Source organism: Ranitomeya imitator, chromosome 2 (genome assembly GCF_032444005.1).
Source record: "Ranitomeya imitator isolate aRanImi1 chromosome 2, aRanImi1.pri, whole genome shotgun sequence".
Classification (NCBI taxonomy): Eukaryota; Metazoa; Chordata; class Amphibia; order Anura; family Dendrobatidae; genus Ranitomeya; species Ranitomeya imitator.
This window is the reverse complement of record NC_091283.1, coordinates 332,822,794-332,849,849: the sequence shown is the minus strand read 5'-3', so window position 1 is coordinate 332,849,849 and position 27,056 is coordinate 332,822,794. Positions and strand designations below refer to the sequence as shown.

General features: G+C 44.8%; 1 protein-coding gene across 1 annotated transcript in view; it reads right to left on the bottom strand.

Moving 5' to 3' along the window:
• The window catches only part of LOC138663604 (oocyte zinc finger protein XlCOF8.4-like), a 58,936-nt gene extending 32,293 nt beyond the window's left edge, over positions 1-26,643 (bottom strand). Inside the window, exon 1 of the mRNA XM_069749867.1 lies at positions 26,588-26,643. The gene's annotated coding sequence lies outside the window, so the exon portion shown is untranslated. The remainder of the gene's footprint in view (positions 1-26,587) is intronic.
• Between the last annotated feature and the right edge of the window lie 413 nt (positions 26,644-27,056).

Below are 27,056 nucleotides of genomic sequence, written 5' to 3'. Positions count from 1 at the left end.
AGCAGAGCCGATCAGGCTATGCCAGCTTCTAGCCTCCCATGGAGGCTATTGAAGCATGGCAAAAGTAAAAAAAAACTTTAAAAAAAAAAAATATGAAAAAAATAAAAGAAAAATAGAAAAGTTTAAATCACCCCCCTTTCGCCCCATTCAAAATAAAATAAAAATAAATCAAATATACACATATTTGGTATCGCCGCGTTCAGAATCGCCCGATCTATTAATAAAAAAGGATTAACCTGATAGCTAAATGGTGTAGGGAGAAAAAAATTCAAAACGCCAAAATTTTTTTTTCTTTTGTCTCCGCAACATTGTATTAAAATGCAATAACGGGCGATCAAAGGAACCTATCTGAACCAAAATGGTATCATTAAAAACGTCAGCTCAGCACACAAAAAATAAGCCCTCACCCAACTCGAGATTACAAAAAATAGAAATGCTACGGGTATCAGAAAATTGCGCAATTTGGAATTTTTACCACTTAGATAAAAAATGTTTGGTGTCTATGAACTCGTAATGACCTGGAGAATCGAAATGGCTGGTAAGTTTTAGCATTTAGTGAACCTAGCAAAAAAAACAAACAAAAAAACAGTGTGGGATTGCACTTTTTTTGCAATTTCACCACACTTGGAATTTTTTTCCCCCATTTTCTAGTACATGACATGGTGAAACCAATGATATCGTTCAAAAGTACAATTTGTCCCGCAAAAAATAAGCCCTCGTGTCACGATTCACACCGTGCTGCCAACACTATGTCACGGATTCCAGCAGTATGTTAGGGATCCCAGGGAGGATATCTTTATCGTCCCCACTACTCACACCAATTTGTCACGAACCGGGGTTGTTTGGGTAGCCCCTGGTTCCTGCTGACGGGGATTTATCTATATCCCACTTCCCAGTTCTGGTTTGGAACTTGCAGCTCTCTGGCACCCCCCTTGCCCTCAGGTCAGATTAGGTACTGCACCTAGGGTAATTAGTCGACAGAAAGGCTGCCTGCTATGTAATGGCTATTGGGCACGATGCAGCGAGGGTGATATAACTACTGTCACTCAGGCAGGAACAATAAGTATCAACGCCGTCCATCGATACAACGATTCCCAATTGCACAGAACAAGTATGCTGCCACCAGTTCCGATTAAATGGGTCCAAAGCCAAACCAAATCAGTAGCGCAATTCACTTCAGAGGACACAGTTCGTTTATAGAGCAGAAGAGCCAAGCTAGTAGAATTATATATTTTACTCCGAAAAAGTAGGCAGTATTTACAAAAATATTAAAAAGGTATTTGAAGCTCTAAAAAACTATAGGGAGAAAAATACTTTATCTAAAAAACTAATTAAAGCTGCCAAAAAGGAAACAGAGAAGCACATTGCTAAGGAGAGTAAAACTAATCCCAAACTGTTCTTCAACTATATCAATAGTAAAAGAATAAAAACTGAAAATGTAGGCCCCTTAAAAAATAGTGAGGAAAGAATGGTTGTAGATGACGAGGAAAAAGCTAACATATTAAACACCTTCTTCTCCACGGTATTCACAGTGGAAAATGAAATGCTAGGTGAAATCCCAAGAAACAATGAAAACACTATATTAAGGATCACCAATCTAACCCAAGAAGAGGTGCGAAACCGGCTAAATAAGATTAAAATAGATAAATCTCCGGGTCCGGATGGCATACACCCACGAGTACTAAGAGAACTAAGTAATGTAATAGATAAATCATTAGTTCTTATTTTTAGGGACTCTATAGCGACAGGGTCTGTTCCGCAGGATTGGCGCATAGCAAATGTGGTGCCAATATTCAAAAAGGGCTCTAAAAGTGAACCTGGAAATTATAGGCCAGTAAGTCTAACCTCTATTGTTGGTAAAATATTTGAAGGGTTTCTGAGGGATGTTATTCTGGATTATCTCAATGAAAATAACTGTTTAACTCCATATCAGCATGGGTTTATGAGAAATCGCTCCTGTCAAACCAATCTAATCAGTTTTTATGAAGAGGCAAGCTATAGGCTGGACCACGGTGAGTCATTGGACGTGGTATATCTCGATTTTTCCAAAGCGTTTGATACCGTGCCGCACAAGAGGTTGGTACACAAAATGAGAATGCTTGGTCTGGGGGAAATTGTGTGTAAATGGGTTAGTAACTGGCTTAGTGAAAGAAAGCAGAGGGTGGTTATAAATGGTATAGCCTCTAACTGGGTCGCTGTGACCAGTGGGGTACCGCAGGGGTCAGTATTGGGACCTGTTCTCTTCAACATATTCATTAATGATCTGGTAGAAGGTTTACACAGTAAAATATCGATATTTGCAGATGATACAAAACTATGTAAAGCAGTTAATACAAGAGAAGATAGTATTCTGCTACAGATGGATCTGGATAAGTTGGAAACTTGGGCTCAAAGGTGGCAGATGAGGTTTAACAATGATAAATGTAAGGTTATACACATGGGAAGAAGGAATCAATGTCACCATTACACACTGAATGGGAAACCACTGGGTAAATCTGACAGGGAGAAGGACTTGGGGATCCTAGTTAATGATAAACTTACCTGGAGCAGCCAGTGCCAGGAAGCAGCTGCCAAGGCAAACAGGATCATGGGGTGCATTAAAAGAGGTCTGGATACACATGATGAGAGCATTATACTGCCTCTGTACAAATCCCTAGTTAGACCACACATGGAGTACTGTGTCCAGTTTTGGGCACCGGTGCTCAGGAAGGATATAATGGAACTAGAGAGAGTACAAAGGAGGGCAACAAAATTAATAAAGGGGATGGGAGAACTACAATACCCAGATAGATTAGCGAAATTAGGATTATTTAGTCTAGAAAAAAGACGACTGAGGGGCGATCTAATAACCATGTATAAGTATATAAGGGGACAATACAAATATCTCGCTGAGGATCTGTTTATACCAAGGAAGGTGACGGGCACAAGGGGGCATTCTTTGCGTCTGGAGGAGAGAAGGTTTTTCCACCAACATAGAAGAGGATTCTTTACTGTTAGGGCAGTGAGAATCTGGAATTGCTTGCCTGAGGAGGTGGTGATGGCGAACTCAGTCGAGGGGTTCAAGAGAGGCCTGGATGTCTTCCTGGAGCAGAACAATATTGTATCATACAATTAGGTTCTGTAGAAGGACGTAGATCTGGGGATTTATTATGATGGAATATAGGCTGAACTAGATGGACAAATGTCTTTTTTCGGCCTTACTAACTATGTTACTATGTTACTATGTATTATAAAGGAGACAATCATATGCACATTACAGAGTACAAAATAAAATAGGGATTAAAATAGACTCACATGTTGCTTAAGTCATTGCAGGCTAACCATGCTGGTTGAGGATCCAGACATCACAGTGCATGACCAATGGTCTTCATGGATTAAGCTCCCAGGCAAGAATAAAAGCCAGGCTAAGTGCAGGAACAGACACCTCTGAGCTTGTGACATTACTAAAGGTGCTGGTTAATGATATGCACTGATGAGACAGTTCTTTATGTTCTCCAAGGTCTGAGACAAAAGAAATTCCTGAGTGAGAAGGGAGGGACAACAGGTGGCTTTGCAGGATTAGTAACCTGCAGTTTAAAGCCACACCCTGCTCACACACTAGCTTCAAGTTCCAGTGTTTCCACAATTAAGGTACCATCACATTTAGCGACGCTGCAGCGATCTAAACAACGATCCCGATCGCTGCAGCGTCGCTGTGTGGTCGCTGGAGAGCTGTCACACAGACAGCTCTCCAGCGACCAACTATGCGAAGTCCCCTGGTAACCAGGGTAAACATCGGGTTACTAAGCGCAGGGCCGCGCTTAGTAACCCGATGTTTACCCTGGTTACCAGCGTAAACATAAAAAAAAAAAACACTACATACTTACATTCCGTTGTCTGTCCCCCGGCGCTGTGCTTCTCTGCACTGACTGTGAGCGCCAGCCGGAAAGCACAGCAGTGCTCTGCTTTCCGGCCGGCCGGCGCTCACAGTGCAGAGAAGCACAGCGCCGGGGGACAGACACCGGAATGTAAGTATTATAAACAGGGTACCAGACAAACACATAATGCTTTAGATATTGCGTACAGTTACACCATAGGGAACAAAGTTACCCCACTCCATATAAATATAGAAGATCAGAGGAAACAGGAGTATTTAGGGTTAAAAAATAGTAAGCTTTATTACAAAAACATATCAAGTCATATAAATATATTCCAAAAAGTGATACTAAAACCGGATGATGTGCCAGATCAATAGCGCCACCTATGCCCCAGTAGTACATAATACATAGTGAGAGGTAAAGGGGAAAGTATGTTCCAAAAAAAAAAAAATTATCTATGTACTGACCAAGTGGTCAAAAATGTGCAAATATGCAGCAGGAACAACACTCACCAAAGGATAGATGGGGGAAGTGGCACTAGATCGCATCCAAGAGCGCCCCAACGTACGTTTCGCTTTTTAGTATGTCAGCTTTATCAAAGGGATAGCTCTATGTCCCTGCAAGGACCTTTTATATCCCATTGGTGGTGATTGTGGGGCCGGTCACATGTTGTGAACCGGCCAATCACTCCAGCGTAGGCGGCGCCTGTGCACTGTGAGCCGCAGGTCCTGCACCGGCCGTCGGCGTCAGGCGTAACTGCGCACGTGCAGGAATAGTAATTCACTGCGCAGCTGCAGAAAGCCTAAAGATGCCGAGGCAGGGGAAGGAGCCGCCGCATCAACAGCGGGCATGCGCACGGCTGGGTAAGATTAACCCATACAGCTCCCCACAGCATGTAACCACCGATACAGAGTATGTGCACATAAACGCATATAGAAAAAAAAAAAAAAAAGGTCAATCGTTCTTATTCTGTTAGCGGTCAAGGGAAGATCCTCTGTTCATCAGATGTTGTGTGCATCTTAATGGAAGTAGAGATGCCTTTGTATCAGGCGCATGCATTGGAGACTTTAGGGTCCGAGTGGAGGCACGTGAGGAAGTATCTGGGATATGTTGATCCATGCATAAATTCATAAAAACTAAAGAAATAGTGAAAAAATAAAAGTTAAAACCATAAAGAGCTATACTAGGATCCGATTGTATGATCCAGGGGGAGCATAATGATGTCAAAAGAGGGGGCGAACAGATGAGCCCCAGAATACGGTCACTTATATTATAAAAAGGACGAAAAACTTAGTGCCTCATTGAGCCCACTGCTCATTGAGCCCTAGCGATATCGTTCATTGTGACGGTACCTTAAGGCTTGTTTGTTTGCCATGTGCTTTCAAGACCATGGTCACATGTGCAAAACTCCTTCAGCTATGGTATTTTACATTATCGTGACACCTCACATGGCCATATTGACAGAAAAAGAAAAAGTTATGGCTCTGAGAAGGAGGGGAGCAAAAAACGAAAATGAAAAAAACAAAAATACCCGGGTCATGAAGGGGTTAACCTTGCAGACTACTTAAAGGCATATTCATTATAAATCTTATCCTGTGGCACCACATGGCTTGAGGAGTAAAGTCTACCTGGCATTATACTACACAAGAGTATGACCCTCTTACACCTGAGACACTTATAAATAAGACATATAAGCCTGTATCAACGAAAAGATTGGTTGTCTATCTTCACAGAATATATCTCCTTATTGGGAAACAGCTATCTACAGCATCGCAACCTCTCTATCTACTTAAAGGGATCACTCACCTGACCTACTTGCCTACCTACCACCTTTGCAAATAATGTATGGTCATAGTGTACCCACGTGTCTATTTGTCAACTTTAATTCTATTGCAAGTATATTGAAATCTCATTTGTATTATTCTATATTGCAGGTTAAAAATTCTACATATATACACTGAACTGTACTAACATATACAGCTCTCGTGAAAATTATTGGTTGACCGCTTGTTGGGGGCAGTGGACTTAAAATGGAGCCAGCTGGAGGGAAGTTCAAAAACAAATCTCAAAAAACAGGCAGACCTCCCTGGTAGCTCTCTCAGAATCATATGAAGTCTTCCCAAACCTATTAAGTCTTATTAAATCTAGGTCTCCACTAAAAGGAGATGAATCAAAACCTTCCTATCCAAAGCAATCAAATATACCGACATATAATAACACAATAAAAAGAGGGGTTGGCCCAAAAAACCCAACAACTAAAACAAATCCCAGCTCACTTTCTTTCAAAAGTGACACTAAAGGAGACACCAAACCGCTGACGCCATATACATAGTAACATAGTTAGTAAGGCCGAAAAAAGACATTTGTCCATCCAGTTCAGCCTATATTCCATCATAATAAATCCCCAGATCTACATCCTTCTACAGAACCTAATAATTGTATGATACAATATTGTTCTGCTCCATGAAGACATCCAGGCCTCTCTTGAACCCCTCGACTGAGTTCGCCATCACCACCTCCTCAGGCAAGCAATTCCAGATTCTCACTGCCCTAACAGTAAAGAATCCTCTTCTATGTTGGTGGAAAAACCTTCTCTCCTCCAGACGCAAAGAATTCCCCCTTGTGCCCTTCACCTTCCTTGGTATAAACAGATCCTCAGCGAGATATTTGTATTGTCCCCTTATATACTTATACATGGTTATTAGATCGCCCCTCAGTCGTCTTTTTTCTAGACTAAATAATCCTAATTTCGCTAATCTATCTGGGTATTGTAGTTCTCCCATCCCTTTTATTAATTTTGTTGCCCTCCTTTGTACTCTCTCTAGTTCCATTATATCCTTCCTGAGCACCGGTGCCCAAAACTGGACACAGTACTCCATGTGCGGTCTAACTAGGGATTTGTACAGAGGCAGTATAACGCTCTCATCATGTGTATCCAGACTTCTTTTAATGCACCCCATGATCCTGTTTGCCTTGGCAGCTGCTTCCTGGCACTGGCTGCTCCAGGTAAGTTTATCATTAACTAGGATCCCCAAGTCCTTCTCCCTGTCAGATTTACCCAGTGGTTTCCCGTTCAGTGTGTAATGGTGATATTGATTCCTTCTTCCCATGTGTATAACCTTACATTTATCATTGTTAAACCTCATCTGCCACCTTTCAGCCCAAGTTTCCAACTTATCCAGATCCATCTGTAGCAGAATACTATCTTCTCTTGTATTAACTGCTTTACATAGTTTTGTATCATCTGCAAATATCGATATTTTACTGTATAAACCTTCTACCAGATCATTAATGAATATGTTGAAGAGAACAGGTCCCAATACTGGTCCCACTGGTCACAGCGACCCAGTTAGAGACTATACCATTTATAACCACCCTCTGCTTTCTATCACTAAGCCAGTTACTAACCCATTTACACACATTTTCCCCCAGACCAAGCATTCTCATTTTGTGTACCAACCTCTTGTGCGGCACGGTATCAAATATCTGTGATATCTACTGAGGAAATGGACACTTCTAACCGTAGAAAAGAAAGGGTCTTAGGCTAGGTTCACATTGCGTCAGTGCAGTCCGTTCAACTCGGGTCCGTCACTCAAATGATGGCACATCGCTAGCGCACGCCAATTGTGGGCGTGCGCTAGCAATGCGTCCGACATTGCATTCAATGGTGGCGTTAACGGACTACGTTACACCGCATTATGCCGCGGTGTAACGTAGTCCGTTTAACGGTGTCACTGAACGCAATGTGAACCCAGCCTTAGTGACCAGGGGAATAAAGCTAACCCTTCTACAGATGAGTCAGATAGCCTTTCAGACAATTACTCACCTAACAATAGCCCAGAGAAGCAGAGGACTAACCCCAAGGGTGGTTTGCACGTTAATGACCGGGCCAATTTTTACAATTCTAACCACTGTCCCTTTATGAGGTTATAACTCTGGAACGCTTCAACGGATCCCAGCGATTCTGACACTGTTTTCTCGTGACATATTGTACTTCATGACAATGGTAAAAATTCTTTGATAGTTTCTGCGTTTATTTGTGAAAAAAACGGAAATTTGGCGAAAATTATGAAAATTTTGCAATTTTCCAACTTTGAATTTTTATGCAATTAAATCACAGAGATATGTCACACAAAATACTTAATAAGTAACATTTCTCACATGTCTACTTTACATCAGCACAATTTTGGAACCAAAATTTTTTTTTGTTAGGGAGTTATAAGGGTTAAAAGTTGACCAGCAATTTCTCATTTTTACACCATTTTTTTTTAGGGACCACATCTCATTTGAAGTCATTTTGAGGGGTCTATATGATAGAAAATACCCAAGTGTGACACCATTCTAAAAACTGCACCCCTCATGGTGCTCAAAACCATATTCTAGAAGTTTATTAACCCTTCTGGTGCTTCACAGGAATTTTTGGAATGTTTAAATAAAAATGAACATTTAACTTTTTTTCACAAAAAATTTACTTCAGCTCCAATTTGTTTTATTTTACCAAGGGTAACAGGAGAAAATGGACCCCAAAAGTTGTTGTACAATTTGTCCTGAGTACACTGATACCCCATATGTGGGGGTAAACCACTGCTTGGGCGCATGGGAGAGCTCGGAAGGGAAGGAGCGCCGTTTGACTTTTCAATGCAAAATTGACAGGAATTGAGATGGGACGCCATGTTGCGTTTGGAGAGCCACTGATGTGCCTAAACATTGAAACCCCCCACAAGTGACACCATTTTGGAAAGTAGACCCCCTAAGGAACTTATCTAGATGTGTTTTGAGCGCTTTGACCCACTAAGGGCTTCACAGAAGTTTATAATGCAGAGCCGTGAAAATAAAACAAAAATTTTTTCCCACAAAAATTATTTTTTAGCCCCCAGTTTTGTATTTTCCCGAGGGTAACAGGAGAAATTGGACCCCAAAATTTGTTGTCCAATTTGTCCTGAGTGCGCTGATACCCCATAAGTGGGGGGAACCACTGTTTGGGCGCATGGGAGGGCTCGGAAGAGAAGGAGCTCCATTTGGAATGCAGACTTAGATGGAATAGTCTGCAGGCGCCACATTGCGTTTGCAGAGCCCCTAATGTACCTAAACAGTGGAAACCCCCCACAAGTGACCCCATATTGGAAACTAGACCCCCCAGGGAACTCATCTAGATGTGTTGTGAGAACTTTGAACCCCTAAGTGTTTCAATACAGTTTATAACGCAGAGCCGTGAAAATAAAAAATCTTTTTTTTTTCCCACAAAAAATATTTTTTAGCCCCCAGTTTTGTATTTTCCCAAAGGTAACAGGAGAAATTGGACCCCAAAAGTTGTTGTCCTATTTGTCCTGAGTACGCTGATACCCCATATGTTGGGGTAAACCCCTGTTTGGGCACACGGGAGAGCTCGGAAGGGAAGGAGCACTGTTTTACTTTCTCAACGCAGAACTGGCTGGAATTGAGATCGGACGCCATGTTGTGTTTGGAGAGCCCCTGATGTGCCTAAACAGTGGAAACCCCCCAATTATAACTGAAACCCTAATCCAAACACACCCCTAACCCTAATTCCAACAGTAACCCTAACCACACCTCTAACCCTGACACACCCCTAACCCTAATCCCAACCCTATTCCCAACTGTAAATGCAATCTAAACCCTAACCCTAACTTTAGCCCCAACCCTAACTGTAGCCCCAACCCTAACCCTAGCCCTAACCCTAGCCCTAATTGGAAAATGGAAATAAGTACATTTTTTTAATTTTTCCCTAACTAAGGGGGTGATGAAGGGGGGTTTGATTTACTTTTATAGCGAGTTTTTTAGCAGATTTTTATGATTGGCAGCCGTCACACACTGAAAGACGCTTTTTATTGCAAAAAATATTTTTTGCGTTACCACATTTTGAGAGCTATAATTTTTCCATATTTTGGTCCACAGAGTCATGTGAGGTCTTGTTTTTTGCGGGACGAGTTGACGTTTTTATTGGTAACATTTTCGGGCACGTGACATTTTTTGATCGCTTTTTATTCCGATTTTTGTGAGGAAGAATGACCAAAAACCAGCTATTCATGAATTTCTTTTGGGGGAGGCGTTTATACCGTTCCGAAGAATAAAACTGCTTTATCAATTTTACCAAACGCGGGTCAGTACGATTACAGCGTCACCTCATTTATATCATTTTTTTATGTTTTGGCGCTTTTATACAATAAAAACTATTTTACAGAAAAAATAATTATTTTTGCATCGTTTTATTCTCAGGAGTATAACTTTTATTTTTTTGCTGATGATGCTGTATGGCGGCTCGTTTTTTGCGGGACAAGATGAAGCTTTCAGCGGCACCATGGTTATTTATATCTGTCTTTTTGATCGCGTGTTATTCCACTTTTTGTTCGGCGGTATGATAATAAAGCGTTGTTTTTTGCCTCGTTTTTTTTTTTTCTTACGGTGTTTACTGAAGGGGTTAACTTGTGGGCCAGTTTTATAGGTTGGGTCGTTACGGACGCGGCGATACTAAATATGTGTACTTTTATTGTTTTGTTTTTTTATTTAGATGAAGAAATGTATTTATGGGAATATTTTTTTTTTTTCATTATTTAGGAATATTTTTTTTTTTTTTTTTTTTACACATTTGGAATTTTTTTTTTAAACTTTTTTATTTTGTCCCAGGGGGGGACATCACAGATCGATGATCTGACAGTTTGCACAGCACTCTGTCAGATCACCGATCTTACTTACAGCACTGCAGGCTTCACAGTGCCTGCTCTGAGCAGGCTCTGTGAAGCCACCTCCCTCCCTGCAGGACCCGGATCCGCGGCCATCTTGGATCCGGGGCTGGAGCAGGCAGGGAGGGAGGTAAGACCCTCGCAGCAACGTGATCACATCGCGTTGCTGCGGGGGGCTCAGGGAAGCCCGCAGGGAGCCCCCTCCCTGCGGGAGGTTTCCCTATACCGCCGGCACATCGCGATCATCTTTGATCGCGGTGTGCCAGGGGTTAATGTGCCGGGGGCGGTCCGTGACCGCTCCTGGCACATAGTGCCGGATGTCAGCTGTGATAGTCAGCTGACACCCGGCCGCGATCGGCGGCGCTCCCCCCGTGAGCGCTGCCGATCGCATATGACGTACTATCCCGTCGGTGGTCAGAGGCCCACCCCACCTCGACGGGATAGTACGTCTAATGTCAGAAAGGGGTTAAAAAGTATCACGCTGCCTCCATTTCACCAACGGCAGCCCCAACTCCATTGGTTAACCTAGATGAATATCTTGGTTCCAGTAAACAAGTTACTGAGGGATTTTTGGCTGGCCTCTTTAAATCCTTCAGTGACTCTATGAGAATCGGGTTTGAGACACAAGCTAAAGGTACCGTAACACTCAGCAACTTTGCAACGAGAACTGCAACGATCCGTGATGTTGCAAGCATCCTGGATAGCGATCTCGTGGAGTTTGACATGCAGCAGCGATCTGGATCCCGCTGTGACATCGCTGGTCGGAGGTAGAAGTCCAGAACTTTATTTGGTTGTCAGGTCGACGTGTATCGTCATGTTTGACATCAAAAGCAACGATGCCAGCAATGTTTTTACATGGAGCTAACAACCAGCGAGAACGATAAGTGAGTCGCCATTACGTCACTGGATCGCTCCTGCATCGTTCTGGTGTTGCTGTGTTTGACGTCTCTACAGCGACCTAAACAGCGACGCTGCAGCGATCGGCTCATTGTCTATATCGCTGCAGCGTCGCTGAGTGTGACGGTACCTTAACTCTCTCCAGGAGGCATGCAGTAGTTTCAATCAGAGGTTCGAAAAAAATAAAAAAAGGCCTACTCTGTTGGAGAAGGATACCATTTATCTTTCCAAACAGAACTCAAACCTGCAGGCAGAAGTTTTGTCTCTCAAAAACAAGTTAACCGATCTGGAAGATCGTAACAGGAGGAACAATTTAAAGATTAGAGGCATACCAGAATCAGTTCCTCAAAATGATCTCTCAGGCTACACAAAAAACTTATTAAAAAAATTGGTACCCAATTTGTCAGATTTGGAACCAAATATCGACCGTATCCACCGTCTCCCGCTTCCCCACGGGATTCCCCAGGATAAACCAGGAAATACCATCCTCAGAATTCATTTTTTGACACCAAATAAAGAATTTTAAAAAGCATCAGAGAGAGGGGCTCCTTTCCTGAACAACATAAAAATAGTAAGATTTTCTCAGATTTCTCAAAGGCAACCATGGACAAAAGAAGGTCCTTCAAAGAAGTGACTTCAAAACTCAGAGAACTTAGGGTTCCCTACAGGTGGGGTTTCCCCACCATGCTCCTGGTTTGGTAAACAACAAAAATTACCCAATTAACTCACCCCAAGAGGGTTCAAGGTTCATAAGTTTTCTTATGGAAGAACCAGCGTTTAAGGATAAGGGTTAGGAGGGGAAAGCATTCTCTTTATATTGTCAATCAAACTCTGAATAATGATGTCTTGGTGGGATCTTAGCCCCAAATTATTGGGTTGCTTTTTATCCCCCACACTAAGGTGAGGCACCAACTGGTTTGGAGTCCTCCAGTAGAACTCCTATTGTATGTAAGTTAAACTGTTTTGGCACACGTTAAAAGGCCAATTGTAGTCTGTAATTTTTTTCTCCCTTTTTCCTTTACTATTAATGCATTGTCTTTTATTTGTGAATAAATATTTTGTCATACATTCTTAGGGTTCTCAATAGCCCCAATAAGAGATTTGCTGTATGGAAAGAGATTAACCACACCCATGCTGATCTTGTATGTTTGCAGGAGGTTAAAATGGCAATTGACAGCCAACCAGTCTTCCAACCTCAAAATGTTCCCCATGTATTCAAATCGTTGTGTTCTTCCAAAAAAGCTGGTGTCATCACGATGGTAAGTAGCCCTGTCCCATTCCAGTTTGTCAAGGAGATAATGGACTCTTTGGGTAGGTTTAATATCCTTATATGCCTACTAAATAACAGGCCTTGCACAGTAGTGAATATATATATATATATGTCCCAAACACGAGACACATATTTCATTCCTGAACAAATTCCAAAAGAAAGTGAACAAAGTCAAATCCGGGGATCTTTGTTATGAACTGGTGGTTTAGGAGCAACATGGGACGAGCTCTGAAGGAGGTGGTACCTGTACTGACCGCAGTCCCTAAGCTCAACACCACACTAGAAGTAGCCGTGGGATGCTCCTGTCACTCCCTAGGCACCTCGTCACAGCCTGAGAACTAACTACCCCTAAAGATAGAAACAGGAAAACTATCTTGCCTCAGAGAAAATCCCCAAAGGATAGATAGCCCCCCACAAGTAATGACTGTGAGTGGAGAGGGAAAAGACATACACAGAATGAAACCAGGATGTAGCACAGGAGGCCAGTCTAGCTAGATAGATAGGACAGGATAGAATACTGTGCGGTCAGTATTAAAAACAACAAAAATCCACACAGAGTGTTATGATCTGGTGGTTTAGGAACAACATGAGACAAGCTCTGAAGGAGGTGGTATCTGTACTGACCGCAAACCCTGAACCTAGCAGCGCAACTAAAAATAGCCGTGGGGGGTACCTGACGCTCCCTAGACCCCTCGGCACAGCCTAAGATCTAACTTCCCCTAAAGATGGAAACAGGAAACCTATCTTGCCTCAGAGAAAATCCCCAAAGGAAAGATAGCCCCCCACAAATATTGACGGTGAGAGGAGGGGAAAATAACATACGCAGAAATGAAATCAGATTTTAGCATAGGAGGCCAGTCTAGCTTGATAGATAGGACAGGAAAAGCTACTGTGCGGTCAGTATAAAAACTACAAAACAATCCACATAGAGTTTACAAACATCTCCACACCTGACTAAATGTGTGGAGGGTAAATCTGCTTCCCAGAGCTTCCAGCTAACAGAAATAATCCATACTGACAAGCTGGACAAAATATAGAATGCACAGAACAATAAGTCCACAACATGTGGACTGAAATGAGCAAAGCCAGGACTTATCTTGCTGAACTGGTCAGGAAACCAGGGAAATCCAAGCCGAGATGTGAATCCAGCCAGGAAACATTGACAAGTGGCACTGGCTGAAGGGAAGAGCCAGAAATAAAAGCCGAGCAGAAAGACAATTAGTGGAAGCAGCTGCAGACACTAAATCCAAGGAGCAGCCATTCCACTTAAAACCACCGGAGGGAGCCCAAGAGCAGAACTCACAAAAGTGCCACTTACAACCACCTGAGGGGGCCCAAGAGCGGAATTCACAACAACAGAGTTTACAAAAGTCTCCACACCTGACTAAATGTGTGGAGGGTAAATCTGCTTCCCAGAGCTTCCAGCTTAACTGAATTAATCCATACTGACAAGCTGGACAAAACATAGAATGCACAGAATGAATAAGTCCACAACATGTGGACAGAAAAGAGCAAAGCAAGGACTTAACTTTGCAGAACTGGTCAGGATATCAGGGAAATCCAAGAGAGATGTGAATCCAACCAGGAACCATTGACAAGTGGCACTGGCTCAAGAGAAGAGCCAGGCATAAATAGCCGAGCAGAAAGACAATCAGTGGAAGCAGCTGCAGACTGCTAAATCCAAGGAGCAGCCATTCCACTCAAAACCACCGGAGGGAGCCCAAGAGCAGAACTCACAAAAGTGCCACTTACAACCACCAGAGGGAGCCCAAGAGCGGAATTCACAACAGATCTTATACTGTTAGGAGATTTAAACATGGTTCCCGACAGAACTTTAGACTCCTCCTCAGTTCGCTACAAGGCACTGGCGCTGAAAAGTTGTCTAGTTCAGAATGAGCTCTACGATACCTTCCGATGCTTAAATACCTCGTTCTGCGAATATTCCCACTTTTCAGATGTGCATAATAATAATAATCTTCATTTTTATATAGCGCTAACATATTCCGCAGCGTTTTACAGTTTGCACACATTATCATCACTGTCCCTGATGGGGCTCACAATCTAAATTCCCTATCAGTATGTCTTTGGAATGTGGGAGGAAACCGGAGTGCCCAGAGGAAACCCACGCAAACACGGAGAGAACATACAAACTCTTTGCAGATGTTGTCGTTGGTGGGGTTTGAACCCAGGACTCCAGCGCTGCAAGGCTGCTGTGCTAACCACTGCGCCACCATGCATAAGACGTCCTCCCGCATAGACTTAATTCTTACAAATATATTTACCCTGACCAAGTTTAAAAATATAAAATATCTGAAGAAAACTTTATCTGATCATACACCAGTGCTTTCAGAGTTTCTCTTGGGCCCCTCTCCTGAATTTACTCATCTCTGGAAAAACAATCCAACATTATTTAAAATCCCAGAATTTAAACTCGAAATAGAAAACCTTATAAACAACTACTTTAAAGAAGATTTGTCTGACCAGATAGACGCTTTCACACTGTGGAATGCAGATAAGGCAGTCCTCAGAGGAGGCCTTATTCAGATCTCAAGATACAAAAAAAGGAACAAAGAAAAAATTACTAATCTGCAAGCCCAAATAAGTGAAAAAGAGGAACAACAAAATAATCTGAAAGTACCTTCCCCTACTATCCAGGCAGAAATTTTAAATCGAAGACAAAATTTAAGATCAGAAAATTTCCAAGAATACGAATCAGTTATCAAAGCTTCAAAGTTTACAGTATACTCATCTTTAAACAAGCCAACTAAATACATGATGGCAAAACTAAAAAAAGAAAGAATTAATAGAAGAATAAACAAAATTACCTCCCCTTCAGGCGAAGCCAAGACGCACAAAAGGACATAGTCAAATCCTTTGCAGAGTTCTTTCACAACTTATATAACCTGAAAGATAACCCTTGAACTCCTACCATAGATCCAAACTCCACTAATGTCTTTTTAATGGAAATCAATCTCCAAAGCTTCATACTTTAAAATTAACTCCCATGAATCCAAGTTCCTGACCTTTAACATTAGTGACTCTCAGATTGAAAATTTAAAGAAGCAAACAGAATTTACATGGGAGAGAATGGGGATAACCTATTTAGGAATCACTATAGCAGACATGATTAAAGCAACCGTCAGGATCATCCTGGATAATATCATTAACACTGTTTCCCAAGATATCTCATATTTTGCGCAATCAGATCTCTCTATATTTGGAAGAATACTAACAATCAAGTCTTTAATTCTACCCAAGGTCCTGTAACAACTCTGCTGGCATCACGGCATGGCCTCACATCTCTCACACAATCTTACCCACTGCTCCAGGCCATGATGTGGTTTCTGTTTCATGCCAGCTCCATGTTCTGTGTCTCTGCTCTCTGCATGCTTCATGGCTATGTGTATAGGGGGCCGGCGCCTGAACTCTCTGGTTCTTATAGGAATCAGGTGCATCTGTCTAATCAGTTCCTGACCAATTACCAAGAGGCCCCCTGTATATAGTGCAGCTCCACCCTGTGGTCTGGGCCTGTGCAACTTTCTCCCTCAGTCAGTTCTTAGCTGCTGAGGTGCCAGGTCCTGTCTCGGTTACTCTCTCTTGTCTGCCACCCAGGGGGGCGTTGTACCCTGGTCTGTGTCCTGTGTAGCCACCCAGTGGGGCTTAGTACCCTGGTCTCTGTCTTGTGTAGCCACCCAACGGGGCTTCGTACCCTGGCCTATGTCTGCCACCCAGAGGGGCATCATACCCTGCAGGGCCGGCTCCAGGTTTTTGAGGGCCCCGGGCAAAAGAGTCTCAGTGGGCCCCCCCCCCCCCCTTTAACACATACCACGATTCATGATGCCCAGATACAGCAGAGAAATATAGGTATAGTCCAATGCCATAATTCACTTCTTACATGAGTGATAGCTATTGTAAATTCTGCAGTGTATATATACAGGACAGGAGGAGTGGTACTGTGCGGTGTATATATACAGGGGAGAGGTACTGTGCAGAGTATACATAGAGGGGAGTGGTACTGTGCAGTGTATATATACAGGGGAGAGGTACTGTGCGGTGTATATATACAGGACAGGAGGAGTGGTACTGTGCGGAGTATATATAGAGGGGAGTGGTACTGTGCAGTGTATATATACAGGGGAGAGGTACTGTGCGGTGTATATATACAGGGGAGAGGTACTGTGCGGTGTATATAGAGGGGAGTGGTACTGTGCAGTGTATATATACAGGGGAGAGGTACTGTGCGGTGTATATATACAGGGGAGAGGTACTGTGCAGTATATATATACAGGGGAGAGGTACTGTGCGGTGTATATATACAGGGGAGAGGTACTGTGCAGTGTATATATACAGGGGAGAGGTACTGTGCGGTGTATATATACAGGGGAGAGGTACTGTGCGGTGTATATACTTCAACAGCCGCCCAGCCCAGGCCCCCAGCACTTGTCCTGTATATATATTATATACACTGTATCTATACAGGCTGTGCTGGGGGCCTGGGCTGGGCGGCTGCTGTAGTATATATATATATATATATATATATATATATATATATATATATATATATATATATATATATATATATATATATAGTATAGTATATACTATAGTATATAGTATAGTATAGTATATATATATATATATATAGTCAGCTGCAGCTGACTATATATATATATATACATATATATATATATATATATATATATATATATATATATATGTATATATATATATATATATATATGTATATATATGTATATATATATATATATATATATACACTATACTATATACTATAGTATATACTATACTATATATATATATATATATATATATATATATATATATATATATATATATATATATATATATATATATATATATATATATACTACAGCAGCCGCCCAGCCCAGGCCCCCAGCACAGCCTGTATAGATACAGTGTATATAATATATATACAGGACAGGTGCTGGGGGCCTGGGCTGGGCGGCTGTTGAAGTATATACGCCACACAGTACCTCTCCCCTGTATATGCCATGGGCTGGGGGGCTGCAGCTGACTATATATATATATATATATATATATATATATATATATATATATATATATATATATAGTCAGCTGCAGCCCCCCAGCCCATGGCCGCCCCCCCAGGTCACCCAGACTGTCAGAATATACAGCGATATAGCATGGCACTCACTCAGGTGCCGGTAGCAGCTCCTCCAGTCCGGAATCTGCCTGTGCCTGATTAGTTCAGCACTGCACACAGCCAGGAGAGCAGAGCAGGAGAACTCTCTGCCCACAATGTCACGCTGGCTGTGTCCTTAACCCCTATGTGCCTGGCCCTGCACTGACTGAGAAGATGCTTGTGCCAGGCAGGGCAAATTGAAAGGGTAGAAAGGGTTAAAGCGGCCAGATGGATGTATGACTGCGTGAGTGGGCCCCCCTGTCTTGTCAGGGCCCCGGCACTTGTCCGGGTGCGCCGGGTGCTGACGCCGTCCCTGATACCCTGGCTTGTGTCTATGTCTCTGTGTCTTGTCTCGTTCCTGACTCTGTCTTAGATATAAACAGACAGTGGAATAGGACTAGACTGTCTTGGTTTGCCTTTTCTGCTCTGTTCGCCACTGTCTGTGGCTCTGCTTCTCTTTGCTCAGTTCTACCACAACCTGTGCTTCTGTGTCTCTCAGCTTTTCCCCCAGCTCTGCTCTCTGTAACTTTGCTCTGCACTCTGACCTTGCTTTACACTCTGTGGCTTTGCTCTCAGCTCTGCACTCAGACCTTGCTCCGCACTCTGTGGCTTTGCTCTGTGGCTCCAATCTTTGCGGTTCTACCTGGCTCCACTCTTTGCGGTTCTACCTGGCTCCGCTCTTTGCGGTTCTACCTGGCTCCGCTCTTTGCGGTTCTACCTGGCTCCGCTCTTTGCGGTTCTACCTGGCTCCGCTCTTTGCGGTTCTACCTGGCTCCGCCTCCTGCGTTTCTGCACTTGGCTCTGCCTCCGCTCTTGGCTCCGCCTCCAGCGTCTCCGCTCCGCCTCCAGCGTCTCCGCTCTTGGCTCCGCCTCCAGCGTCTCCGCTCTTGGCTCCGCCTCTTGCGGCTCCGTCCTTGGCTCTGCCTTCTCCTTCTCTTCTCTTAGTTCCACCTTCTACTCGTACTCAGCCTTCTGCGTTTCTGCTCTTGGTTCTAGCTCTTGTGCTTTCGCTCTGCATCCGCTCTTGCGGTCTTTCTCTACTTGTTACTTAGTCCTCCTGTCTGAACAGGTTCCTACCTGTTTCACATACCTGCCTGCAGACCGGTCCCTACCGGTTCTTCCTATGTTCCAGCCGTACCCGCCTGCCTACCAGAGAGCCAGCCGTGTCCGCCTGCCCGCCAGTGTCTCTGTTGTACCCGTCTGCCTGCCTGTGTCCCAGCCGTGCCCGTCTGTCAGCCAGAGTGCCAGCCGTGCCCGCTCCGTTCCTTAGTGGGATCAGCAGCCACAACCAGACATCACCCTGGAGTGGCACCTGGTAGCTTCCTATTGCACAAGTCTGACCTCACCATCAGAGGCTCCAGCGAACACCTAGGAAGCTACTTAGTTACGCCCCTTCCAGGGAAGTTTGGTCTGTGGTCCAGTGGGGCCACACCCCGGTATGCCCGCGCCAACCAGTCTGGGCGCGTGCGTGACAGTTTGCACAGGCCATGGTCCCCGCTGAGTCCCATGAGCCTTCGCTCTCGGAGCAAGATGAACTCTCTTCTTGCCAGTATTGGCCTCCGAGGAAAATGTTTACCCAGTCTGAAAGCCAGTCCTTCACTGCTCCATCCCCAATTGTCATCGCTAATGAGCTGTTGGATGAACTTCAAGCCTGCGCTCCTAATGTTGAATCCATGCCAGCAGATCCTCCATGCTATGATGGGGACCCAAAGCAATGTCGTGTGTTCCTGGAGCGGTGCTTGCGTTATTTCAAGTGGCATGCTCCCCAATTCCCCACTGACTGGTTGAAAGTAGGTTTCTTAATGGCCTACCTTAGAGGAGATGCTTTGATGTGGTGCGACCCCCTTTGGAAAGCAGGGGACTCCATCATCTCGAATCTGCCGGCCTTCCTGGTGGCCTTCTGTAAAGCCTTCGATGAGCCAAGTACTGCATCTCTTGAAAAGTCTTCCCCTTCAAGCTCACAGAGACGGTCCAGACGAAAGAAACCTGTAGGTAAACCGTCACTTCCGTCCATGACCATCCAAGACTCATCTGTTCCACAAACCGCCAAAACGGCCACCCGAGCAAGATCCAAGAGGTCTAATAAGAGGGGTCTGGCAAATCTGCAGCCTGAATCTGGTAGTGAGATTGAAATACGGTATCCCTGTGGTTGTAAAGAACATTCAGAGGGTCCTTGCCCTGTGAAGCCTGTACTCCAAAACCCTGGGCCAGTAGGAGAGGCTGCCCCTGGCGAGAGTACTTCCTCTCCATCAAAGTTAATGACTGTTTCTCTGCCTTCTGGGAGCTTTGGTGTGTTTAAGCCACCTATCATTCGGAGTCAATGTATGGTCTCCGTTCTACAGCTCCAGAACCCGGTGTGGGCGTTACCTGATAATGGCCGAGCCCTGCTAAAGAGCAGTCTAGTCCTGCAAGGACAACTAGAGCTCCAAGTTGGAGCCTTATACACGAAGAAGTTTGTTTTCCGTATGCTGTCTTATGTACATGGGTCATTCTGAGCCAAGGACTCTACCACCCGCTCTGGTCAAGAGTTCCAGTAAAGTGCTTCATTTGAACTTACCCAGTCTTGAGAAGTGTCTGGTTCCCATGCGTCAAAGACACTCACCAGTGTCATCTTCTTCAGCTGGTCTGCTAGTCGTCGAGTCAAGGTGTGCTGACGTCACTGAAGATGGGGAAACGGTGACGATGTCTCCACACATCTCCAGCGACTATACCAGTAAACAGTTAGTCGTCGAGTCAAGGTGTGCTAACGTCACTGAAGATGGGGAAGCGGTGACTATCTCTCCACACATCTCCCACGACTATTCCTGTAATCCGTTCCTAGGAACATCCCCGCCGTTTGGATGATTTCTTCTGCATAACGGGCAGAGGATGGTTCCTATGTGGATACCTTCAGCGTCCTTGTGGCCGGCTGGTGAAGATTTCAAAACAGAAGTTTGTTCACCTCAATTTTTCTCTGACCTGGTGGAGCTGTTATTCTCCACTCTCATCTCGAATGACTTTTCTTGTGTTCCATATCTAAGAACATCTCTGCTACCTGTCGGGCAAAAGTTGAATCCTATGAGAAGGCTTCCAGTTTCCATGTGTCCGGCTGGTGAAGATGTTAAGACAGCAGCATTCAATTCCCTGTTACCTGTCTACCTGAAGGAGGTGGTCCAGCTCATTGTGGAAGCTAACCTTGTTGAGCACCAAGAGACTTTGTTTTATGAGATTCCTGGTGACCCGCCTGCCTTATTCTACCCTGAAGATGTCATGTTGGCCTGGACTATGTGTGCTCCTATCCTTCTTCTACAAGTTATTCTGGCGGGCTTGAAGAAGAGGGGCCGTAAAGGAAGGGGGACTGTAACAACTCTGCTGGCATCACGGCATGGCCTCACATCTCTCACACAATCTTACCCACTGCTCCAGGCCATGATGTGGTTTCTGTTTCATGCCAGCTCCATGTTCTGTGTCTCTGCTCTCTGCATGCTTCATGGCTATGTGTATAGGGGGCCGGCGCCTGAACTCTCTGGTTCTTATAGGAATCAGGTGCATCTGTCTAATCAGTTCCTGACCAATTACCAAGAGGCCTCCTGTATATAGTGCACCTCCACCCTGTGGTCTGGGCCTGTGCAACTTACTCCCTCAGTCAGTTCTTAGCTGCTGAGGTGCCAGGTCCTGTCTCGGTTACTCACTCTTGTCTGCCACCCAGGGGGGCGTTGTACCCTGGTCTGTGTCCTGTGTAGCCACCCAGTGGGGCTAAGTACCCTGGTCTCTGTCTTGTGTAGCCACCCAACGGGGCTTCGTACCCTGGCCTATGTCTGCCACCCAGAGGGGCATCATACCCTGGCTTGTGTCTATGTCTGTGTCTTGTCTCGTTCCTAACTCTGTCTTAGTCTAGTCCTATTCCACTGTCTGTTTATATCTGTCTTGGTTTGCCTTTTCTGCTCTGTTCGCCACTGTCTGTGGCTCTGCTTCTCTTTGCTCAGTTCTACCACAACCTGTGCTTCTGTGTCTCTCAGCTTTTCCCCCAGCTCTGCTCTCTGTAATTTTGCTCTGCACTCTGACCTTGCTTTACACTCTGTGGCTTTGCTCTCAGCTCTGCACTCAGACCTTGCTCCGCACTCTGTGGCTTTGCTCTGTGGCTCCGCTCTTTGCGGTTCTACCTGGCTCTGCTCTTTGCGGTTCTACCTGGCTCCGCTCTTTGCGGTTCTACCTGGCTCCGCTCTTTGCGGTTCTACCTGGCTCCGCTCTTTGCGGTTCTACCTGGCTCCGCCTCCTGCGTTTCTGCACTTGGCTCCGCCTCCGCTCTTGGCTCCACCTCCAGCGTCTCCGCTCTTGGCTCCGCCTTCAGCGTATACGCTCTTGGCTCCGCCTCCAGCATCTCCGCTCTTGGCTCCGCCTCTTGCGGCTCCATCCTTGGCTCTGGCTTCTCCTTCTCTTCTCTTAGTTCCACCTTCTACTCGTACTCAGCCTCCTGCGTTTCTGTTCTTGGTTCTAGCTCTTGTGCTTTCGCTCTGCATCCGCTCTTGCGGTCTTTCTCTACTTGTTACTTAGTCCTCCTGTCTGAACAGGTTCCTACCTGTTTCACATACCTGCCTGCAGACCGGTCCCTACCGGTTCTTCCTATGTTCCAGCCATACCCGCCTGCCTACCAGAGAGCCAGCCGTGTCTGCCTGCCCGCCAGTGTCTCTGTTGTACCCGTCTGCCTGCCTGTGTCCCAGCCGTGCCCGCCTGTCAGCCAGAGTGCCAGCCGTGCTCGCTCCGTTCCTTAGTGGGATCAGCAGCCACAGCCAAACATCACCCTGGAGTGGCACCTGGTAGCTTCCTATTGCACAAGTCTGACCTCACCATCAGAGGCTCCAGCGAACACCTAGGAAGCTACTTAGTTACGCCCCTTCCAGGGAAGTTTGGTCTGTGGTCCAGTGGGGCCACACCCCCGTATGTCGGCGCCAACCAGTCTGGGGGCGTGCGTGACAGGTCCTTTACGTTTTCAGGATCCTTCTAGTAATCCTTCCATACCATTCTGTCCATAAGATCCAAAATCTAATAAATTCTATCATATGGAATGGTAGGAGGGCTAGGGTGTTGCTAGACATTCTCCATAAACACAAAAGGTAGAGGAGGAGCATGTTTGCCAAATGTGCACGTGTAATACTTGGCTTCATTAGTCAAGCAAAGTTGGCACTGGTTTAATATCAACAAGGTGCACCCCGCTTGGTGTTGCCTGGAGAGGGACGTCAGTAATATGGACTCTGTTCGAGAACTTTTTTCAATTTTCTGTTCCATAAATCACAAAAGCAACCATCACATCCCATTTTTCAATCTGCAATTTCTGCCTGCAGAACATTGGTTAAACCATACAAAAACTTTAAAGGGAACCTGTCACCCCAAAAATGGAAGTTGAGCTAAGCCCACCGGCATCAGGGGCTTATCTAAAGCATTCTGTAATGCTGTAGATAAGCCCCCGATGTATCCTGAAAGATAAAAAAAAAGGTTAGATCATACTCACCTGGGCGGGCGGTCCGATCTGATTGGTGTCGCGGCCTGGTCCAGGGCCTCCCATCTTCTTACGATCACGTCCTCTTCTTGTCTTCACGCTGCAGCTCCGACGCAGGCGTACTTTGTCTGCCCTGTTGCAGGCGCCGGGAAAGGTCAGAGAGGCCCAGCACCTGCGCACTGCAGTACTTTGCTCTGCCCTCAACAGGGCAAAGTACGCCTGCGCCAGAGCTGCAGCGTGAAGACAAGAAGAGGACTTCATCCTATGAAGATGGGATGCCCCGGACTGGACCGCGACGCCCCTAGGACCGGACCGCAGCGGGAACGCCCCTGGGTGAGTATAATCTAATCTCTTTTCTCATCTTTTAGGATACATCGGGGGCTTATCTACAGCATTCCAGAATGCTGTAGATAAGCCCCTGATGCTGGTGGGCTTAGCTCAACTTCCATTTTGGGGGTGACAGGTTCCTTTTAATAAAATTGAACAAGTTATGAAATTTCCTCTACACTTTTTAGCTTTAATATTTAACCTCCCTATGATCGAATCATGGAACAAATCTGGCATTAAGAGAAATGGGAATATTCACAATGGGATTAAATTCCTTACATTCAGAGAGATAACATCTAAATACAACTTAAGTCCCCGTCACACTTAGCGACGCCAAAGCGATCCCGACAACGATACGACCTGTCAGGGATCGTTGCTGCGTCGCTATGTGGTCGCTGGTGAGATGTCAAACTGTGAGATCTCCCCAACGACGCAGCAGCGATGCGGCGACCTGTAGCGACCTGTACAACGATGTCACATGGCAGCTATTTCATGACGATTAACAGACCTCAATGAGGGACGTCCTGTCATGAGGTCGTTGGTAAGGTGTCAAACACATCGATGTGTGCTACCCAGCGGGACCTCAACGATCAAAAAAAGGTCCAGGCCATTCCGACACGACCAGCGATCTCACAGCAGGGGCCTGGTCGCTGCTACATGTCACACATAGCGAGATCGCTACTGAGGTCGCTGTTGCGTCACAAAACTTGTGACTCAGCAGCGATCTCGCTAGCGATCTCGCTGTGTGTGACGGGGGCTATACCCTCTTCTGAACTGGTCCTTTTTATTATGCTAAAGGACAGTATACAAAAACTCCTGACTGGTAAAGCCTTGAATCTTGAAATCCTTTCTTCACTGCTGTGCAACCTAAACAATAAAAACATTCGGAGCCTAAGTAACCTATATAGTTACTTTATCAAGGACAATGTTAGCTCTAAAAATGTATATATGAAGAGGTGGGAGTCCGACCTTGGTACAGACTTGTGAACTGAACAATGGGACAGAGCTATAAAACACATACCTGTCAAACATTTCAATGGCGCTCCATGAGTCCTACTTTAAAATAATGACAAGATGGTATCTAACTCCCATCAGATTGTCACATATAAACCAGGAACACTCTCCCTTATGTTGGAGAGACTGTGGACAATGGGGTAATCTCTTTCACTTACCGTATTTTGGGGTTGTCCAATAATAAAAAATCTCTGGTTCCAGGTATCACTCCATATTAACTCGTTTTCTGAAAACTTTGTGATGACCCCTCAAAGGGCGCTTCTTTCCCTTAACATGAAGCAATTTGACCCCTCGGTTAGAAATGTCATTATATAGATCCTCCTAGTTGTCAGAAATGCATTGGCACTCTGGTGGAAAAAAACCCAAATTCTCAGATATTTTGGACAAAATTCACCAACATAGCGCTCTGGAATGGAGATTTGCAGCTAACAATAGCAGTGTTTACAAATATTCTAAGAAATGGAAGATCTGGAACAGCAAATTTAAGGTTTAAAATTGCCATTTTGTGCCTCTTTCCTCGGAATTGTATACATTTAAGTATGACATCTACGTACAACATTCTTCAAATTGCAAATCAGTATTTGTTAGAGACTGTTATTAGGGTTCTCTAATTTTATGGATCCCTTCCTCTGTCCACTGTTAACCCTTCCCTTCCCTCATTTCCCTAATCCCGGTTTTTAATACAAAACCTAATAAAAATATTTTAAAAAGAAAACTGAACATATGGGACTATTGTATGCAAAATTACTGTGCAAAAAGGGAAATAATAAAAGTGCAGATGTTCTGCTGCATACTAAACTGAATATTATCCCAATCGTAAAAGATATTTTTTGCTGTTATTGTGAACAGATAAAGATTAAATGATGTCAAAAAGGCCTAAAGTTAAAGATGACACATGTGCCTTGTATTTTAGGTATATACCACACTGTTTTTCAAATTTTAAAAAGTACAAAAAGGAAAAGGGGGTGATGAAAACGTTTGGCCACGCTTGGAGATTTGAGTGCTCAGTTTAAGGGAGTCTGTCACCCCCAAAATCGTATATGAGCTGCAGCCACCGGCATCAGGGGCTTATCTACAGCATTCTGTAATACTATAGATAAGCCCCTGATGTACCCTGAAAGATGAGAAATAAAGGTTATATTGTACTCACCCATGGGGCAGTCCCACTGAGGTCCGAGAAAGATCAGAGAGGCCCGGCGCCTGCGTACTGCAGTACTTTGCTCTGCCCTCAACAGGGCAGACAAAGTACGCCTGCGCCAGAGCCATGGCAGGAAGACAAGAAGAGGACATCATCTGATGAAGATAGGAGGTGCTGGACTGGACCGCGACGCCCATCGGACCCGGACCGCAGCGGAACTGCCCCTGGGTGAGTATAATCTAACCTTTATTTCTCATCTTTCAGGTTACATCAAGGATTTAGCTCCAGTATTACAGAATGCTGTAGATAAGCCACTGATGCCGGTGGCCACAGCTCATATACAATTTTGGGGGTGACAGACTCCCTATAACTTTGACCCAGGTTTCACACCTAAATTAGCTTGTTAGGGATACGGCTTGTTCACTATCATTGTTAGGAAAGGCCAGGTGATGCAAATTTCCCAGTTTTGTAAAAACCCAGCCTTCTCTAGTGCCAAAAACGTCATGGGTTCTAAGCAGCTGCCTAGCACTCTGAAAATGTTGGAGGCCCACAAAGCAGGAGGATATAAAAAGATAGCAAAGCGTTTTCATGTTGCCCTTTCCTCAGTTAGAAATGTAATTAAGAAATAGCAGTTACTAGGAACAGTGGAGGTCAAGATAATGTCCGGAAGACCAAGCAATATATTTCTAATATTAATGCGCCAGTAATGGGGAATCTCCACATACCTTCACTTGCGGAGCTGCACACTGACCACATATATGGCTGTTCTGTGCGCAGGCACAGGACCTGTGATGAAGTCACAGGAGGGGAGGAGTCAGTGGTCACATAATCAGGGGCCTCAATGCATGCAGGACTCTGCTGTGCTGGTTATAATGTATAAGCTGAAGTGTATGTGTGGGGTCAGAAGGGGTTTATAATCTTGATGTAGCCGTGTGTGTATGAGGTGTGCAGAGTTGAGCCATGTGTGTACAACATGTATGGAGCGGAGCCGTGTGTGTACGAGGTGTACGGAGCGGAGAAATGTGTACGAGGTGTACGGAGCGGAGCCATGTGTGTACGAGGTGTACGGAGCAGAGCCACGTGTACGGAGCAGAGCCGTGTGTGTACGAGGTGTATGGAGCAGAGCCATGTGTGTACGAGGTGTACGGAGCGGAGCCATGTGTGTACGAGGTGGACGGAGCGGAGAAGTGTGTA